Source organism: Panulirus ornatus, chromosome 14 (assembly GCF_036320965.1).
Source record: "Panulirus ornatus isolate Po-2019 chromosome 14, ASM3632096v1, whole genome shotgun sequence".
Lineage (NCBI taxonomy): Eukaryota > Metazoa > Arthropoda > Malacostraca > Decapoda > Palinuridae > Panulirus > Panulirus ornatus.
In genome coordinates this window covers 53382044-53394252 of record NC_092237.1, presented here as the reverse complement: position 1 = coordinate 53394252, position 12209 = coordinate 53382044, and the positions used below count along the sequence as shown (strand labels likewise).

The 12209-nt window shown below is 43.4% G+C and overlaps 1 protein-coding gene and 1 long non-coding RNA gene across 4 annotated transcripts in view; one reads left to right on the top strand and one right to left on the bottom strand.

Moving 5' to 3' along the window:
• LOC139753444 (uncharacterized) overlaps positions 1-9266 on the bottom strand; it is a 93590-nt gene extending 84324 nt beyond the window's left edge. Inside the window, exon 1 of one of the 2 annotated variants that reach the window (XR_011713711.1) lies at positions 9034-9266. This is a non-coding gene — a long non-coding RNA (uncharacterized lncRNA). The remainder of the gene's footprint in view (positions 1-9033) is intronic. The other variant, XR_011713712.1, reaches the window with a different exon arrangement.
• The window catches only part of LOC139753443 (monomeric sarcosine oxidase-like), a 69350-nt gene that overhangs the window by 16422 nt on the left and 40719 nt on the right, over positions 1-12209 (top strand). The gene's annotated exons all lie outside the window — the stretch shown is intronic.

Sequence of the window (12209 nt, the reverse complement as noted above, 5' to 3'; positions counted from 1 at the left end):
GTCGCCGGTAAATAATATCTTCATCTCATTCATTCACCATTTGTTTGTTGAACAACATCTTCCTACGAATCAAAAGTGACCCCCCCCCCCAAGAACGGTACGTGTCACTGCATCGTTTCTCTGTTCCTCAGTTGTTCTCTCAGTCTTAGAGAAGCGGGCGAAAAGGTGGGAGATTACCACAGAGTCTGGGGAGAAGTCGCAAGGGGTTTCTCTGTGGAAGGTAAGTGTTCCTGACTCGTGTCTAGGGCCCCAGGGGCAGTGGCGGGAAGGTGAACAAGACATGCCAGGGCTGGGATCAATGAGCCTCTCGTTGTCAAGGGAGTGTCTGGCTCACTTGGTATCCTCCTCACCTTAGCAGTGAATGAATACGCTCTGGCGTGATCTGCAGTTAACCGTGGAAGATCTATTGGATATCCGTGCAAATATTTGCGCGGACGATCTTGTGAATGGATATCCGTTTTTTTCTACCTGAATGTTCATGTCTTCGTTTATCGTAAATCGCGGCTTTGTGAGATGGATGTCAGCCCTTTGATAGACTGGGTGAAGATATCAGTCTAGAAGCCATGTAACTAAGGGACGTAGGATGCAGATATAGAGAGGGTGAGCGTGATTACGGTGCGGGATGGCGGAGCGGTGAAGACGGAAACATGAGGTACTGCGGTGTTGAGGACATCGGAGAACAGGAGGGTGGTGGAGACGGAGGTAAAGTGGGTAGGCGCTGTGGTGTTGGTGTGGTCGAGACGGTGTCAGGACGGAGTGGGAGGCACACACTCACACACACCTAGCTTGTAGAACCTGTTCTCTCGACGGTAACTGGGGTGCTCCACCTGCGACGGGTGGAAGAACGTCCTCGTATCTGGCTCAGTGATCTCAACTCAGCCGTCTTGGAGGATCCGCTTCGACTCTGGACGAAGAGCAGTGGATCGTAAGTGTCTCCTACGAGAAGGTCTTGTCCCCTGTGAAGTCTCACGCCGGTACGACTGTCAGTACAATCAGTCTTCAGGCAGACCATCGCCTCCTAGCTATCGGAGGCAAGTAGAAACCTCCCAGAGCTATACCGACCATGGCTGTAGCGCATTTCTTCCCACACCGTCTCTTATTCACAGGATGCCATCATCATTCTAGTGCTTCACAATTATCGCTCATTTTCCTTAAGACACGGGAAGATCATAGAGAACATTTTTCCTGCAGTGTTTGGTGGACTCTCGACCTTGCAGGTGATCGTCCAAATAAATCCTCATCCTCCGTAAGCACGTCGAGGGGACTTCCCTGGCTCATATGACGTCAACCATGGCTGAGTGTGTTTGCTTCTTGTGTTTGATGGTCACCCGTGTATGTCCACCTGTGTCTGCCACCTGTATTATACCAAATATCCCCTACCACACCAACGTTACCTCAGCTGTAGAGAGCGAAGATCCCTTAAGCGGTGAGGGAACAAAGGTACCGGTTCTCCCCTGAAACTTTTCCAAGCAGTTATTTCAATGTTTTCTCCCAACTCGTATGGGAGGAAGGTCTGCTTAACCACTTTACATAACAGGAAGAGGAGTGAGAAGCTGTTGCATGTCTTCTCTGAAGGTGAGGGGTTTATTTTTCAAACATTACCTACAGAACGAAGCGTTGCTGAAGCCTTTCGTGGCCAAGACAAGAGTAGGAGTTGTTACGACGCTTGATCTAGGTCGTTTTTACATGATTACATAAGGATGGTATGATATCAACATCACTATTTAATTCCTATAGTTACCCTTCACTTTATGTACTGGGCTATCTTTTACTGTTTCCTGACACTTAAAGCTGTGCCTCATTAGAAGGGACATTCCTCTTTCTCCTCTGTTATCTCTTGTCATTCTTGCTACCATGTACCCCTCTTGGCGTAACAGGTGAGGTCTTGTCTCTTTTTAACAAGTTTTGTTTCCACACCTTCAACGACTTGGGTACGTTTTCTCTAATACGGTCCTTAAATTCCACACTCCTGACCACTTTCTTTCAGCAGCTGCACACGTTACTTTCAGTCTGACAATATCAAAACTTAACATTCTTGACTGTGTTTGTCAGTGTGTCTGTCTTTGTCTTCGCTGGTTCGTGACTGCGAAGTGATCTCAATAGCGAACAAAATGATGGAGATACATGTCCGTAGACTTTTACGCGACCTTTTGCCCACTTTGCACTAATATTCGGCTCAGCCTGCGCTGCCGGATGTACTGCTCATGCGCCATCCTTCCGTATTGGTCAATAGGTTTGAACCCATGACCTCCCAGATACAGTTGCACTGGATTACAGGTTTCCGTTGGCCCAATATTAGTGCTGAGCTCTGGGATAGTGTGTCATGATAGTTGTGGTGAACAACAGTGAATGTATTTAGCTTATTCATGGTAGAAAGTTATCTTAGCTGAGTTTTTGAATCTCGATGTTATATCAAGTGTTGTAGTATCAGGGAGAAGGTATTTTGCCTAGGATGTCCATTGAGAATGGCTAGGCTATTTTCTCTTCTTCTTCTTCTTCTTCTTCTTCTTCTTCTTCTTCTTCTTCTTCTTCTTCTTCTTCTTCTTCTTCTCCTCCTCCTCCTCCTTCTTCTTCTTCTTTTTCTTCTTCTTCTTCTTCTTCTTCTTTTTCTTCATCTTCTTCTTCTTCTTCTTCCCCTCCTCCTCCTCCTCCTCCTCCTCCTTCTTCTTCTTCTTCTTCTTCTTCTTCTTCTTCTTCTTCTTCTTCTTCTTCTTCTTCTTTTACTTCTTCTCCTCCTCCTCCTCCTCCTCCTCCTCCTCCTCCTCCTCCTCCTCCTCCTCCTCCTCCTTCTTCTTCTTCTTCTTCTTCTTCTTCTTCTTCTTCTTCTTCTTCTTCTTCTTTTACTTCTTCTCCTCCTCCTCCTCCTCCTCCTCCTCCTCCTCCTCCTCCACCTCCTCCTCCTCCTTCTTCTTCTTCTTCTTCTTCTTCTTCTTCTTCTTCTTCTTCTTCTTCTTCTTCTTCTTCTTCTCCTCCTCCTCCTCCTCCTCCTCTGCCTCCTCCTCCTCCTCCTTCTCCTTCTTCTTCTTTTCTTCTTCTTCTTCTTCTTCTTCTTCTTCTTCTTCTTCTTCTTGCTCTTCTTTTTCTTCTCCTCCTCCTCCTCCTCCTCCTCCTCCTCCTCCTCCTCCTCCTCCTCCTCCTCCTCCTCTTCCTCCTCCTCCTCCTTTTTCTTCTTCTTCTCTTAATTCTTTTTCTTTTCCTTGGGAAGATAGGATCGTTCAGTGACTGAGAAATCAAGGTTATGAAGAAAAAAAAGAGAAAAAAAGTAACAAAACTCGAATGTGAGACAACTTGCCTACTGATCTGGAGTGCCTCGAGCTCACACTGGGATATATTCATATCTGACCAAAAAAAAAAAAAAATATATAAAAAATAATTTAATGCCAACTGGCTTACCCAAAGCCACTAACCTTGAGAAATCATATTCAGTAACGATGGGTGTAACCTTGCGTTGTTTTTTTTTTCTCCTTTTTTTTTTCTTTTGGCCCAATATGAGAGTACCTATCATCTGTCATAACATAAGGGATTGATGATCGTCATCACCACTTGCCCAAAACTCTGTTAACTGCAGTATCCTCGTCCATAAGAAGATCTTGCAGGTCAGATGGAACTGATATGTCTATCTGCCTGAGATGCGAAAAAGTAGACACTACTGTCTTCTCAAAAAAAAAAAAAGTCATTCTAGAGCGACTGAAGAGAATTCAGCAACCAATCTTGTACAAGACACTCATGGTTTCATATATATATATATATATATATATATATATATATATATATATATATATATATATATATATATATATATATATATATATATATGTATTGGAAAGGATCACAATTTTGCGCGTGATCAAGATATTCCAATGAGTCCACGGGGAAAATGAAACAGGAAAAGTTCCCAAGTGCACTTTCGTGTAATAATCACATCATCAGGGGAGACACAAGAGAGGAATATAACAGTCAGTTGATATACATCGAAGAGACGAAGCTAGGACGCCATTTGGTAAACATGTGATTGTCCAAACATGAACTTGGGAACTTTTCGTGTTTCATTTTCCCCATGGACTCATAGGAATATATATATATATATATATATATATATATATATATATATATATATATATATATATATATATATATATATATAAATAAGATTGTCTAGGAAAAATTTATATGAAGAAAATCTTGAGAAACTGAAACTCTTGTTCCGATCTCATAAATTCTCTACTTCTGAACAGTTGCTCCATTTCCCCGAAGGATTGTTTGGTTTCTGTATGGAGCATTCTTCTCATATCTTATAGGGGGAAGGCCCTGTCTGTAAATCTTTACCAGAGGGAGTCGAACTCACATCATTCCGACTCAACACCTCTCCCCAAGTCCAACCCTGGAAGTTGCATATGGAGTCTAGGGGGTGTGGCATCAGCTACACTGGAACGGGTTGGAAGCATCACATGGGCATAATGTCCCGATATGGGGGCACCGGGGTGTGTTATTAAGGGAACGGTAAACCGGTTTACTAACCACGGCCGTCATCCAGAGGCCCAGACAGATGGGGGGGGGGGGGGCTCCTGGAACAGCCTCTGGGCCGGTAAACTCGTCTGTCCCTTTTTTTTCTCTCTCTCCCAACCTCGATCCAAATTGTAATATCCTTCGTTCACGTAAGGCCACACTAGAACATGATCATGGAGGCGAGTGGGTGATGTGCCTGGGGAATGTGGAATGGTCCAACGCAGTCGTTCTCAACGCAGTCTTTCTCACAGGCATCTACGATGATGGTAGTCTGTATCACGAGCCTAAATATCGAAGTCCGCGAGATCGCAAGTATGTCTATTTCATGTCATTTCGTTTCGTTCGTTATTAGCGATATAGGAAGAAAAAAAAAAAAAGGTTGGTAATAAATTTACCTGAGACTTCTTACATAAGGCTACGTTCGACCGGTATTATTATTAATGAAAGATACACTCTTTTTTTTCTCTCTCTTCTTTTACATAAGGATATTTCTTTTTTTCTGAGCGAGGGTGACTGAACGACCACGCTCAGGTGAGTCGGCCACAGCTTTCTCTGTTCTCCTGGTGGGGAGGAGACACGAAGATGGCTGTGTCCTGGCGACGCCCTGGCTATTATATCAGATGATGTGCGACGTCCCTCCAGGTCACGCCTAACGAGAAGACAAGGTATGGGGGGCTTGAGGGAACCCCACCTCAGCAAGATGGGCCGAGAGGAATGTCGGAGTAAAACCTAGCATACAGGCCTCTCGAAGACGTGGGTGTGTGTGAGTGTGTGTGTCGAGGTTCCCAAGGGGTAGCTCAGGTGATGTTTCACCTCCACGTGTGGAGGGATGCACGTGGAGAGGCTTGAGGGAGGAATGCTGAGTAGCATATTAATAGCACGAGTCTCACTCACTTGGTTGAGGAACCAAGGTATAGTTTGGTGAGTAGTGAAGCAGTTGGGATATTTCGTAGATGGAGTGCGTTTTTTTGTCAGTGGGACGAATTGATATGATTCACCTGTTCTTCATCATCGGAACTGTGCAATTTCAATATGCTGATGGTGTATGAAATAGAAAAAAACTTTGTCGAGTCAGTGTGAAGTTCGATAGGTGAGTTGAAGTACAGACTGGTGATGTTCTTCGAACATCTAGCAAAGGGAAGAGTGTTGTCAGAAGAGGATCATGAAATATGATTGTCTCGCAAAGCCTAGAGGACCACCAGTGTTTACCTGAGTAATGCATGAAGATTCCTTTTATCATGAAACTGAAATTCGTTAACGAAATAATCCAGTCTTGTTAAATGAACCTGAGTGACCTAATTTTGCCCTACGGCAAGGTTGTAGCGTTGTCAGTGTGGATATAAAAAACAAGAGGTACCGTTTCTTCAGAGAGCTTCTCAGTTCAAAGGATTCCATCCCATCTCTACTGATTGTATAGCAGGCTGGAAGCTACGGAAACCTCATAAAAGGGGGTCTTGAAGTTGTGAAATATATATGTATATATATATATATATATATATATATATATATATATATATATATATATATATATATATATATATATATATAGGGGGTAGGGGATAGAGGAGAAAGAATACTTCCCACGTATTCCCTGCGTGTCGTAGAAGGCGACTAAAAGGGGAGGGAGCGGGGGTCTGGAAATCCTCCCCTCTCGTTTTTTTTTAATTTTCCAAAAGAAGGAACAGAGAATTGGGCCAGGTGAGGGTATTCCCTCAAAGGCCCAGTCCTCTGTTCTTAACGCTACCTCGCTAATGCGGGAAATGGCAAATAGTTTGAAAGAAAAAGAATATATATATATATATATATATATATATATATATATATATATATATATATATATATATATATATATATATATATATATATATATATATATATTATTTTGCTTTGTCGCTGTCTCCCGCGTTTGCGAGGTAGCGCAAGGAAACAGACGAAAGAAATGGCCCAACCCACCCCCATACACAAGTATATACATACACGTCCACACACGCAAATATACATACACAGACACGTACATATTTACACATGCACACAATTCACTGTCTGCCTTTATTCATTCTCATCGCCAATATATATATATATATATATATATATATATATATATATATATATATATATATATATATATATATATATATATATATATATCGCTTATATGCCAGACATGCATATCGAAAAGGAAACAGTATGGAGACTGATGATACTGACGTAAACACCGTGGAACATTGTACCTGGACGTGTTTCCTTGTAACACACTGTACTGGAAAAGTCCTCTTTCAAGAACATGGTCCTCTTTAGTTCCACCTGGTGATGTTCGCAGAGTTCTAAGGGTGATGGTGTCCCTCAGCTCCGACAACTTTCCAGCATCTGTCTTGGTCTCAGCCTAAGAAAACCCGCTTTTCACTTCCAGTAGCTTTTGCCAAGATCACAGTGCCATTGGACGCACTTTGTGCATCTGTGTTTCCCAAGGAAGAATGATAGATCTCAATACGCATCATCTTTAGCCTGTCGTCGTGGCTTGTGGCGATTTTCGTCGCTGTTTCTGGCTTCGCAAATCAGTGAAAAGCGATGGAGGTATGTTGTTCCCACACGAAAATTTCGTCTCCCCTCATCTATTTTACTGATCAAAGCTGGGATATAGTCGAGGTAATCAGTACCTCTGAAACTGATTGATCTATTCCCTGTGTCACGACGTAAAGTCGCATCCTCCTATCCCAAGGGAGGTTGATGGAGAGGGGTGTGGACTGCGCAGCATCGTCAGAAGACCCCTGCACGAGCAATCCTGAAAAATGAACCGGACGACCTTCGACGATGAAGATGATAAGTTCGCGCATCTCCCCCGCCACCAGCAGCATATGTCTCCTGTAGCTACTATGCCGCGAAGATGAGTGAATGTATTCGAGACAAAGTTCAAGTTACAAAAGTTCCTCTACTCTTAGCTGCTCAGTCCCGGGACGCGGAAACATTAAAAGTTGACTTATCATTCGTATCTTTGCCTCCTGCTCCCTGTGATCACCTCTTCACGGCCCTGCGGAGTACCTGGTACCCTTCAGCTTACCAGATCATGGAGAGGGCGTTCCTACAGTCTCTCTGTGCGGTATTGTGACCAGACACGCCTGGAGCAGTTATAATGTCCGAGGCGTTCTGAGCTTCGCCATTGATTGTATACATTCGCTGACGCGAAGCGGCTCATGCAGGCTCAAGTCATAGTATATGAACAGTGTTAATTGACGGGGTAACATGAGGTACGAGTCTCCGTAGCGCACTTCGTTAGCAGAGAGATCCGCTAGCTTAACGGGCCACAGTTTGGGTCTCGGGTAAGGCTGCCAACTCCAGGTCACCCCCAGCTGTTCATTTACCCCTTTTGGGTTGGGTCGGTGAATGGAGTCCCTGGCGTAAGCTTGGGTGTGTATGTAAGTGCATACATGAGATTAAGACAGTGTACATGCACAAGGTTAATGCAAGGGGCAACACGAGTGTAAGCTAACCCTCTCCCATAACACACAAATAGTAATTACGTCATCAATTACTTCACAAACACAGTGATGTCTGCACGGATCCCACATTTCCTTTCCCGAGATCTAAGGGAAACTCACAAAGATCATTCATAAATACAGTCTCCTCCTCTCTCTAAACCCAGGCGTGGTGGCTGACGTAATTTCCTTGTGTTATACTGTATTACTGTATTGTGTATGATCATCGGGTGGTGGTGTAATGTGTATGATGAGTTTGGTACGATCCAGGGATGATGGTACACACTGTATGTTGAGAGGATGTACGATATATGATCGAAGTATCACGATGCATCATTCGTGGTTGGGTGACGTATGATTCAGGGATAGTCTTGCATGACGTATGTTATGATCCAGACGAGATGGTTTATGATGTATGATTTAGAGGTAGCGTGTGTGTGTGCGTGTGTGTGTGTGTGTGTGTGTGTGTGTGTGTGTGTGTGTGGTGTATGCTTCAGACATGGTTCTGCATGATACATGATTTAACACGGGTCGTGTGTGATCCGCGGGCGGTGGTGGTCCTGCATGATGCATGACCTGGACGTGGTGGTGGTGGTGTCTCATGCATGATGCTGGGTGTAGTGGTGTGTGATGCATGAAGACACACGTACGACACAGACTGACACGGGTGATTAAAGCAACCATTTGTCATCAGATCCTCACGACGCAATGGTCTTAACACTGACCACAGTAATCTACTCGTCTTAATGTATCATCAACTCTAACTTACACACACATACACACTTTCCAAGACGTTGTTCAGCAGGACGACGAAGGCGTTTACGCACACTTGGCTGGACGCACTCTAGGTCTGTGACGAGGGTTTGGCCTGCTGTTCCCACACGTCAGGTGTTTTTCAAGACACAGAGAGAGACACACACACAGACGCTTTCTTTTTCACCACAGTGAATCAGTGAACCACTAACACAGAAACATGGTATTAGCTTTGGGGTCGAAATCTACACCGATACTGTACTTTGACATCAAACTCTATATAAACGGAAAATGATCTCACTTTTTCCACCATAACTTTTTGTTCTAGACACTCTCCTTTCTCACAGTCTCGTATGTTGTTCGAGTCCAATGGAATCACTAGTGACACAGGCGCACCGCTTGGCTCCTTCACTACCACACCAAGGCACCTGGAGCCGTCACCATCACACGCCAGTTGGTCATTTTGGCGGGGGTTTCAACGTTCCGTCGCCGCCCTCCTCGGACGACACAGGGCATAGTTGCTTTCTCTCTTACTTTCAGTGAGGAACTGGAGGAGGGAGGCTGCCAGCCAGACGCCGAGGCAAGTTGCGGGTGCACAGTAGGAGGAGGGGTCGACCGGCTTGGGAAAACCCGAGACTGGAGTCTACCGAACAAAATTTTCCTAGAGTATCTTAGATACAGTTCAGTGGCCAGCGAAATCCACGTAAATCCAGCATATTCCAAATCTTTCCTTGTGTCACCCTTTCTTTCGTTGTTGAGGAACGATATCGTTGTTTTCGTTGGGAAGAAGTGGATGACGATGTTCTTTACGTAAAAGGTCTTAGGCTGATTGTAGGACCTTCTGATTTGAGCCCTCATGAAAACCTTGGTGGCATTTGTCTTTCAGCTGTTGTATTGTGAATGTAGTTCATGATTTTGAAATTACGATTCACGGTCTTTGAAGATTCAGACGTTGAGAAAGCTGAAGTCTACCAATCCTTATGGAAGACATTTTAGTTGCTTGGTGAGGAAGAGAAATGGGAGTGAGTTTTGCATTCTGTCTCTTACAAGTTCGAACCATTGGGTTACTATATGTATAAACATTTCTGGTATTTTTCTTGGCCTCTCGTACTTTATGAAATCAATCAATACACTTTCCTACTCGTTTTCTCAGTGGAGAGGAAGAACCTAGAAGTTTTACCAGCTTTAAGTTGAAATTAGGGAATATATCATTCACACTCAGCTCAGGTGTATAGGCTAAACAACGACCGCCTAATGTAGGCCTATCACCAAACAGGGGTGGAGTGACCCTCTGCACCACTTCCTCATGGAAGCTGGCGGACGATCCTCATCTGCCACTGTCACAGACTTTGAAATGGGTAGAAATCCCAGAAAGTAACCCACTTCGTTACCTCTCAACTGTACTGGAGTCTAGGACCTTGAATCACCAAGTTTCATGCTCGAAGACTACCTCTACTTGGTGCAAATATAAAGTAAATATATGTAAGTATGAGTGAGGAGGTCGTTACGAGTTAAGAGCCTAGTTCGAGATGGTGCGAAGGTATTTACAAGTGAGGAACTTGGTTGAATTTATGAGTGAGGGGGGGTCAAGTGAGGCGTAAGTAGTATGTTATCGAAGGCTGACAGGTGAACAGTCAGTCAGACAGAAGTTAGAGCTGAAGATGAACAGAAGTTCAGGTAGAAATGAGATGTAGAAATGTAGTAAAGCCACAGTCTCGAGCGAAGTCCACCAGGTCAGTGGGACTGAAGATGTAGTCGAACGAAACGAACCCTTCGTTACGGTTTCAATAGCCAGGTTTCATGAATAAGAAATTAGCTGTGGAAAGACCATCAGAACTGAGCTGAAATACCCACTAGAAGAGCTGAGAAAGTTAAATGACACTCTGTAGATACCAGTGAGGAGTCTTGGTGGGAGGCAGGCCGCTTTCAGCAGCGAGAAATCCAACTCGGAAGGAACGGTGTTCGTAAGTCTAGAATCATTTTGGACTTATGGTTCGATTCAGATATAAGAGAAATGTTGGTTAAGGGGTTAAGACCTGAGTGGGGCTTAGTGTCTATATATTATCCCTTGAGATCTCTTGCATCATTGAATGACTCATTCATTCATTATCATCATACAATCTCTAGCTTTATTCGTTATCATAAGTCTTAGTGTTACTATCATCCTATTCATTAAACTGATCACCATTATCATCATTACTTCTTTTATTAGTACTATTACTGTTATTATCATTATTACTAGTATTACTAAGATGATTAGATTTTGTATACATCTTGTCAATGTATGTGAAAGGAAATGATCAAGAAGTATGTATGGGCTGATGAAGAATATTGATGACAGTAACATTTCCAGTTCTGACTGTATTGAAAAAAAACAAAACAAAAGAGCATAGCAGACAAGTATATAGATACCCGAAACACATGGCTTTGTTATAGAAAGAGGCATCCATTTATTGAGACGTGGTAAAGGTATGTATACGCTGATAAATTATGTAATTTGTATAATGTAGAATGTTTAAGAATAACTGCACAAGTGAAGACTACCTCATTAAGTAAAATGTCGCTTCCATGACACCATCTTACCTTGATACGGTAGAATACATCGGCGGAAAGTGAGCCAATGATACGGTAGAATACATCGGCGAAAGTGAGCCAATGATACGCGAAAGTGATTCCGATGGTGTCCTCAGACTTCGTAACTTCCACATGCATTCGTAATTGATTGTAATTACATAACGCAACGAGCCCTTTTACATGCATTTATAATTGATTGTGATTACATAGCGCAACGAGCCCTTTTACATGCATTCATAATTGATTGTAATTACATAACACCACGAGCCCTTATACAGAACTCCTCCAGCGGCGAGGCTGCGCTACATTCCGTTGCTGAGAAATTATGGATTTTTTTTTTTCTTTTGGAGTGAAAAGTTTCTCAACGAAATTGTACTTATTCTTTTTTTCTTCTCTTTTGTTCGCTGGCGATCAGACAACCCTTGGCCAAGGTAATCGAGCACAGGCAGAGTCCGGTAACTCTGGTATTGTCGAACTTCATTTGCACTTCTTTGCACTCCAATTGAAACGTCTCCTTCGGCGAAGAGATACAATTAGTCTCTCTCTCTCTCTCTCTCTCTCTCTCTCTCTCTCTCTCTCTCTCTCTCTCTCTCTCTCTCTCTCTCTCTCTCTGTCTGTCTGTCTGTCTGTCTGTCTGTCTGTCTGTCTCTCTCTCTCTCTCTCTCTCTCTCTCTCTCTCTCTCTCTCTCTCTCTCTCTCTCTCTCTCTCTCTCTCTCTCTCTCTCTATCTATCTATCTATCTCTCTCTCTTCATCGATTGTGTTTTTGGCGAGTGCAATGCTGCTGTCGCGAGGAAGACCAGTTGAATGAAGCCTTTCCATTCGCATCAGTGAACTGTAGATGAATAACGCAGCCAGTCAAGAACATCACCCTGATTTAGTTTAGCTTCGTCTGTTTCCTTTA